This window comes from Rhinolophus sinicus, chromosome 7 (assembly GCF_057876585.1).
Source record: "Rhinolophus sinicus isolate RSI-liver-muscle chromosome 7, RSI-T2T, whole genome shotgun sequence".
NCBI lineage: Eukaryota > Metazoa > Chordata > Mammalia > Chiroptera > Rhinolophidae > Rhinolophus > Rhinolophus sinicus.
The window spans coordinates 22,632,523-22,641,527 of NC_142507.1; the positions used below are offsets into that span (position 1 = coordinate 22,632,523).

At 38.3% G+C, this 9,005-nt stretch overlaps 1 pseudogene; it reads left to right on the plus strand.

Moving 5' to 3' along the window:
- Positions 1-1,291: 1,291 nt before the first annotated feature.
- LOC109434263 (high mobility group protein B1-like) lies at positions 1,292-2,368 on the plus strand (annotated as a pseudogene).
- Positions 2,369-9,005: the final 6,637 nt, after the last annotated feature.

Below are 9,005 nucleotides of genomic sequence, written 5' to 3' on the forward strand. Positions count from 1 at the left end.
CATTGACTATTATAATAGTTATGTAACAGAATATGTAATAATTCTGTAATATATTGTGGAGAGACAGAATGGTTTCCTATGGACAAAAGTGCCAGACAAGGGTGTATTTTATCTCCCTACTTGTTTAATCAACACACAGAACATATCATATGAAAAACTTCTCTAGACTCAAAGGAAGGAGGAGTAGAAATTGGTGGAAGAAATACCAATAATTTAAGATATGAAGATGATATAATTTTACTGGCAGAAAATGGTAATAATTTGAAGCGACTTCTGATGAAAGAGAAAAAAATAAAGTGCCAAAGCAGGACTTCATTTGAATATTAGGAAGAGAAATCATGATTATAGAGAAAATATACAACTTTAACATCAACAATGAAGACATTGAAATTGTTAAAGATTTAGCTACCTTGGTTTAGTCATGAATTCAAATAGACTGCAGCCAAAATAAAAAAAAATAATAATCAAGAGAAGTCTGAGACTCAGAAGGGCAGCACTGGAAAAATTAGGACAGATCACCAAAAGCACAGATGTATCATTAGAGACCAAGGCTAAGATTATTCACACCCTCATATTCCCAATTACTGTGTACAGATGCAAAAGTCGGACAGTAATGAAAGCTGATAGGGAAAAGAAAAGTATTCACTTGAAAAATGTTGGAGGAGAGTTCTATGGATACTCTGGCCTGCCAGAAAGAGGAACACGTAGCTTCCTAGAGCAAATTAAACCTGAAGTTTTGCTGGAGACAAAAATGACAAAACTGAAGCTGTCCTCCTTCGATACATCATGAGATGGTAGGGTTCCTTGAAAAGGATGATAATGATGGGAAAAATAGAAGGCAGCAGGAAACGAGCAAGACCAAATATGAGATGGACTGACTCCATAAAAGAAGCCATAGGAATGAGTCTCCAGGAACTGAGCAAGGCTGTGAGGACAGCACATTGTGGATGTCACTCATTCACAGGGTCACCAGTAGTTGGAGCCAACTCAGTGGCACATAACACACAATCTTTCTCAGTAAGATCAGTAAAAGAGCTCTTATGAAATACACTAATATCTTCCTTGTTGGCAAATTTATGTATCTTCTTTCTATTTTCATTCTCTTTTCCTTAAAGCATCTGACTGCTCATGACTTTCATTTTCCTAGCAAAGTACCACCAACTGGGTGGCTTAAAACAACAGAAATGTGATAGCCACTGCAGTACATTGAGCTCCATAGAGACAGTGCAGGGCAAGTGCAGCCGGATGGGCACTGGGCGACTCTGCGCTCACTAAGGAAAAATAATTAAATATGGGCAAAGGAGACCCTAAGAAGCCCAGCTGGTGCTTGTGGAGGGGCTCAGTAAATGCTCTGCCACTGACCGGTGTGGCCTGAATGATGGAAACCTTAAGGTGATATTCCCTGATGTAGAGATGGAGGCTGTCACTAACTCTGGGCTCAGGGTCAGAGCTCAGCCTGGGGACTACGTGCTGGTGAAGATCACCTCCGCCAGCTCTCAGACACTTAAAGGACAGGTGCTCTGCAGGAGCACTCTGAAGGACTCTTCAGCATATTGCTGACCTGAGTGACAGCCTCAGAGCTGATGTGGGCAGTCCTTCCCAAGACGAAAGACTGGTCACTAATGAAAGAGGTAATGAAGCTTTGAAGACAAACCAGAAGTGGTAAAGCAACTTTATGTCAAATGGAAAATGCATGTCTTTGCTGCTACATGAACAAGCTTTATAATCATTACGTTTATCTAAACTAAAAAAAAACAAAAAAAAAACACCATCATATGTGTTCTTTGTGCAAACTTGCCGGGAGGAACACAAGAAGAAGCACCCAAATGCTTCAGTCAACTTCTCAAAGTTTTCTGAGACGTACTCAGAGAGGTGGAAGTCCATGTCTGCTAAAGAGAAAAGAAAATCTGGAGACATGGCAAAGGCGGGCAAGGCCTGTTATGAAGGAGAAATGGAAACTTATATTTCCCTTATAAAGGGAAAACAAAAAAGAAGTTCAAGGATCCCAATGCACCCAAGAGGCCTCCTTCGGACTTTTTCTTGCTTTGTTCTGAGTATCACCCCCCAAATCAAAGGAGAGTGTCCTGGACTATCCATTGGTGATGCTGCAAAGAAGCTGGGAGAGATGTGGAATAACACTGCTGCAGATGACAAGCAGCCTTATGAGAAGAAGGCTGCTAAGCCGAAGGAAAAATATGAAAAGGATATTGCTGCATACCACGCTAAAGGAAAGCCTGATGCGGCAAAAAAAAAAAAAAAAGGAGTTGTCAAGGCTGAAAAGAGCAAGAAAAAGAAGGAAGAGGAGGAAGACGAGGAAGATGAAGAGGATGAAGAAGATGAAGATGAAGAAAAAGATGATGATGAATAAGTTGGTTCTAGCGCAGTTTTTTTCTTTTTCTATAAAGCATTTAACCCCCTTGTAAACAACGCACCCTTTTTAAAGAAAAAAAATTGAAATGTGTAAGGCTGTATAAGATTTGTTTTGAAACTGTACAGTGTCTTTTTTTGTATGGTTAACACACTACTGAATGCACCTTTACATAGCCCTGTCCTGGTGGTATTTTCGATAGCCACTTACCTTGCCTGGTGTAGTATGGGGGTTGTCAATTGGCATGGAAATTTAAAGCTGGTCTTTGTTGGTGCACAACACAAATGAGTTATAAATGAGGATGGTAGTTTTTTCATCTTCAGTTGTCTCTGATGCAGTTTATACAAAATAATTGTTCTGTTAACTGAGTACCGCTCTGTAATTGCAAAAATAAACAAATAAATAAATTGCAGCTGTTTTGTTGACATTCTGAATGCTTCTAAGTAAATACAATTTTTTTTTCAGTAGTAAAAAGAAAACAGATATGTGTTCTTTCACCTTTGTGGAGGCTAAAATTCTGAAATCAGAGAGTCAGCAAGGCCATCCTCCCTCTGAGACTAGATACAATTCTTCCCTGCCTCTTTCTAGCTTCTGGTGGTAACCATCGATCCTCTGTATCCCCTGGCTTACAGCTGCGTGACTCCGTTCTCTGCCTTTGTCTTCATGTGGTGTTATCCCTATGCGTCTCTCTTCTCTCTTAATAGTACACCACCCATATTGGAATCAGGGCTTGCCCTATTCAGTGTGACATCATATTAATTTGCATCTTAAATCATCTATAAAGACCCTATTTTGCGTATAAAATGCATATACAATACGCATAAGTTCACAGGTACCAAGAGTTAGGATTTCAATATCTGTTAGGGGAACACATCCATAACAGTCACCTATTCTTTCTTGAAACCCTTTTGTCCATTTTCTTTCCAAATACAATAAAAATATTTAAACATTCCTGAGTTTTTACTATGTATGTTCCTCTGCTGAACATTTTACATTGATTTCATGTAATGCCCTATAATCCTCACAACTCTCTTAGATAAGTGCAATTATTTTTGCCCATTTTAAATAACATAAAAGTTTCCAAAACCTTCCCACAAATACACAGCTGGTTAAGAAGCTATAATTTGAACCTAGGGGATCTGGTCCCAGCACACACACCTATCGCTGTACTATCCACCTGCCCAGCAATTCCTTGACCAGCAACCCACGATAACAGCTCATGGGACAATTAGGACTTCACTGCTGATCCTTCATGGCTTAAATAGAGTGATGGGAGAAATCACAAATGACAAAAGATTTAGGAGAAAATGGGAAGAGAAAGAGGTGAAGCAGCAATGGTAAATTAATATTTCAAAAGGTTTGCAAATAAGGGAAGGAGAAAGGTCAGGAATTTAAGAGCAGAGTAAGGGTCATTTTTAGAATAGAGAAGACATAAGCATGTTGGTAGATTGAAGGCAAGGGTAAAAGGGAATCATCCTGAAGATGCCAGAAAGAATAAGGATGCTGTTGGAACACAATCTTGAAAGGTGGAAGAGGATGTGGTCAAGACCACAAATAAAGGTATTGGTTTTTGAAAAGAAGAGATACCATTTCACCAGGTGAAGGAAAAGGAGTTAGAGAAAGGGATTTTTTTCTTTCCTGTTTCAGCTTTACTAAATATCTAACATCAGCAAATACATTTTTCCTCTCTCATAAAATTTTTGGCTTCTTAAGGACTGGGTCATGCCAAACTCTTTTGGTAATCTTCCAATAAGTAAAAAACAATTGCTATCTGAGGACAATAATTTCTTTTTGTTTTAATATTTAACACTTCTGAGAAAATTTAGTCTTTCTGAAAAGTGGTTATCTGTTTTCTGTAATTTATTCTGTATTACATTTTTGGTACTTTATTCTATATTGAAGCAGAGAAACTTTACTGGCTTTTCTTAATAAGAATTCATATGTGAAAACTTCGTGGTCCAAATGTGTATGTCATTAAAAATTACTTCAACTTCTGTGACTAAGGAAAAAGATTAAGTTAAATTGTCCCTAAGATCTGCCATCCACAGGAGAGTCAATTGTGCCAGCAGAACACGGCTTAGTGTTGCAATTCCTAAACTGCCAAATGAAGTCAATGTGAAATATTAAACTCCAAATGTCAAGTTCACAAAAAAGAAAAAGAGATAAAGAAGGAAGATGGAGAGGAGGAGGAGAGAAAAAAATATAAAGAAGAAATTCATACAGAGTTGTGCTAAAATCAAAATGACTTTAACAGCATCTACTTAGCTAACAGCTAATAATTTATAGATCCACATGGCCATCTATCTAACCTTTAAATATTGAAGTGGCCCAACGTAAATGTTCTTGCTATTACTTATGCACTTACTGCCTTAACTCTAGCCCAGCCAACCTAGTCTTGGCTCCCTCTGTTCCTTCCTCCTACTCCAGCCTCCAGACATGTTCTACACAGACCCCCATGCTAGCAATAGCCACCTACCAACCATCTGCCAAGCTGCCTTCCTGCCCTCATTCATCTGAAAAATGATCTTAAATTCCACCACATCAGGAAGCCTACTCCATAAGAGTCAGCCTCAGGAGTATAAAAACAAGCATAGTTTATGTTTTATATGAAATGTTTTAATTTTTAACTCTTTCAATCTGTACAATAATATTATAAGGTATTATTGTATCCATTTTACAAAAGAGGAAATTAAAGCTTAGAAATGTTAAATGGTTTATCCATATTTTTTTAGATAGCAAAGATCAGAGTCAGTACTCAAATATAGGTCTTCTAATTCATGCTGATATAAATTGTATTTAAAAAGGCAAAAAAAGTATTATGCATATTATTCTTTGAACATAAGGGATATTCAAATGATTGTGCAAGTGCCCTATGAGCTCGTAATAAATATTAAACCTATTCATCTACAAAATCAATTGACTTCATATAATAGTAAACCAGAAATAGGAAACTATTTTCTAGGAGTGAATGCCTCAGCCACTAACTTTTCCCAAGCAACAAAGAATACTATTTAGTGCTTCAATTTGCAAAAATGCAATAAAAAGCTCAGCTAAATCTCTGGATAGGCTCATAAGTAAATAACAACCATACAAGATACATGGATGCCTTTATGATGCCCTCAAGGTGAGAATGATCACAAGGAAAATTCAACAATGAATGCCTCAGGAGAAAGCAGCAAATATTAGACAAGTTCCAGAAAAGTCATTTTCATTAAATCATCATGTTTTCCAGATATTCATGCATGTCTAGTCTATGTCAGTCAATGGATAAGATTTGAGATTTAGTAATGAATGAAGTCTCGTCCTGCAGTCCAGGAATTCCCCTCTGCCTATACTCTTCAAACTTTCTGCTTATAACGGACTCTGCTCTGATTTTTCTGTCTTGGTCATTTTTCTGAGGATATCTCATTTCCTTCAGGCCAGTTCTTGGTGACATTTCAAGTGCTCCTATATGGCTGACTCTACAGTCTATGAAGGGCAGCTACAAAAATTACTGTAAAGTCTGACATCATTTTGCAAGCCCTTTTATGCAGCTACAATCCTCTTTTACTCTCTATACCACCCTACAATCAAGTTCCCCTTTAAGACCTATGCTACAATGTGATATATAGATGATGTATGACAGAATTGAATACTGAAACCGATGTAATTTTACTAACCATTTCATCCCAATAAACTAAAAAAATTTTTTTAAAGACCTATGATTGGGTCAGGAAAACATTACAGTTGCCCCACATTGCTTCATATAACATGAGCCAGCTATATAAAAGGAAAAAATTTCACTGTCCTCATAGTAATGAGATAGTCAATATTTCAACTCCTGGCTGGTGGCCCTTAAATTTCATGGATTTGGTCACATACTATGTTATAGGCTCAAAGTCACATTTACATTGGGCCAGTTCTTACTTATCTTCAGCAAACTATAGAAATCACAGCCACAAATAGAAAATTTAATAGAGGAATAGAAATTTCATTAAAATAGAATAAAAAATAATAAAGATAAAAAGAGGTAGAGAAGGACTTCTGGAATGGTGTATTGAGACCCTCCATAAATCCATTCCTTCATAGAAACAATGGAAAAAAATATGAAATCAAGTTTTCAAGAACTCTGGAAATTAATTTAAGGCTTGCAACAATTTAGGAGCACTTTTATTCAATGACAACGATGAATCTTGGTAAAAACAGAAGGTTTTGTGCATTGTGACTTGATCTACTCCCATTTTTCTCTCCCCAGCTTCACAATATTCTTAAAAACCAGCAACTCTGAAATAATGGTACTGTAAAAAGCAGCAGGAGAGCAGTCTACAGCCAGACACAATATAGCCTAACTATTGAAAGCCAAAAATAAGGAGAGAAATCTTTCAAGCAGCAAAAGAAAACAATTCATCACATACAAGGCATTCTCAATAAAATTAATAGCTGACTTTTCATCAGAAGTCATAAAGGCCGGAAAGCAGAAGGATGTCATCTTCAAAGAGCTGAAAGAAAAAATTATCACCTAAGAATCCTATATGCAAATGAAGACATTTCCGGATAAAGAAAAAAACATTTCCGGATAAAGAAAAAAAACAGAGAATTCATCATTAGCAGAACTTCCCTACAAGAAATACTAAAGGTAATACTTCAGGCTGAATTGAAATGACACCAGAAGTAATTCATTTTCATTCAGTTATACCATAAAGAAAATTAAAAGACAACCCACAAAGTGGGAGAAAACATTTGTAAGTCATATATGTGATAAGAGACTCACATCCAAAATATTTAAAGAACTCTTAAACTCATTAATAAAAAGATAAATAACCCAATTAAAAATGAACAAAGGATTCAAATAGACATTTCCTCAGTGAAGATATACAAATGCCCAACAAGCATATTCACAGATGTTCAACACGATGACGTCGTAAAATGGCGGCCTGAGGTGAGCCTCTTGAAATCTCCCCTGGCATTTACAACAAATTGAACTATAACTTCACAAAGGACTCACTGCACAACAAACAGGCAAGACTAAGAGGCACACTACTGAAATCATCTAAAGGTGGGCAAATTGCACAAGCAGGGGAGGAGGGAAGCAGGAACTGAGGAGACAGGGCCGCATGGGCACAGGAGGCACATCTAGCTCGGTGCTCTAAGCTCGCAGCATTCTGGAACTACCCCAACTGCAGGAGAGGGAAGAACTCGGACTGCTAGGGCTCTGCTTATGGCCCACAGGGCTGACGGGACAGCATATAACATGGCTGAACCCAATGCTCACAGCAGAGACCTCAGAGCAAAGACTGAGGGAAGAAGGCTGAAAACAGTGGTTTAAGCATTTATTGCTAAGTAGAGAATGGAAGACTTAGGCAATGAGCCTAGCTGCCCCATCACTACCCTCCCAGAGCTCACCCTGCCCCCACCTGCCCAGTGCTAGAAGCAGAACAGTAGCAGTGTCAGATCAAAATAGCAGAATATTTGCAGTTCTGAGTACTGTGGGCTGCAGACATGGACTCCCAGCCCAGCTAGTCTGGCAAAGGGGAGGGAGGGAGCCATGGAAGCTGGACTGGCTGTGATGGTGGTCATCGTCATTGCTCTAAGCTACCTCTCACAACCCACCCCACCCCTGTCCCCACCTGTCTGGACGGATCCCTGCAGGAGTAAACAGAGCTACTGAAACACATGGGATTTGAATCTGGTGCAGCAAGAGCTTTGGAACTTCAGAAGGTCTCCACATCCCCCCTTGGAGGTGGTGCCCTTTGACCCAGGTGAACTGTTCACAGAGGAGAAGCCTGCATTTCAGGGAACCCCCACCCCGCCCCATTGTGTGAGAACCTGGTATAGTGCAGAGAAAACATAACACTACAGTGTGAGAGAGAATAAAATGTTGCACTTGGAGACAAAGCATTCTACCAACACCTACTGGAAAACAAAAGAAAGACCTCTTTCTATCATCCTGTGGCAGAACCCACTCCTGTAGATGTCTAGGGAAAGAAATAATAAATCATTAATTGCCATGAATAACCAAGGTAACAAGACAGCTCAGGAAGAAAATGAAAAGTCGCCAGAATAAACATAAAGACATGGAAATATATGACTTAAACGACAGAGAATTCAAGATTGCAGTTCTTAAAAAACTCAATGAGATGCAAGAACACACAGACAGACAGTTTAATGAACTCAGAAACACAATCAAATAACAAAATGAACATTTTACCAAAGAGATTGAAATTTTAAAAAAGAACCAAATAGAATTTCTGGAGATTAAGAACTCAGTAAAAGAAATGAAGAATGAAATTGTATTCTTAGGTAGTACAGTTAACCAGATGGAGGAAAGAATCAGTGACATCAAATAGAAATCTGGAAATGACATGGATGGAAGAAGAAAGAGACGTTAGACTTAAAAGAAATGAAAGAACTCTACAAGAACTTTCTGACTCCATCAGAAAGAGCAATATAAGAATAATGAGAATACCAGAAGGAGAAGAAGGAAAGAAGGGAACAGAGAGTATATTCAAACAAGTAGTCGACTAGAACTTCCCAAACCTGTGGAAAGAACTGGATCCTTGAATCCAAGAAGCAAATAGAACACCTAATTACCTCAACCCCAACAGGCCTTCTCCAAGGCAGATTGTACTGAAGCTGTCAAAAATTAACAACAAAGAAA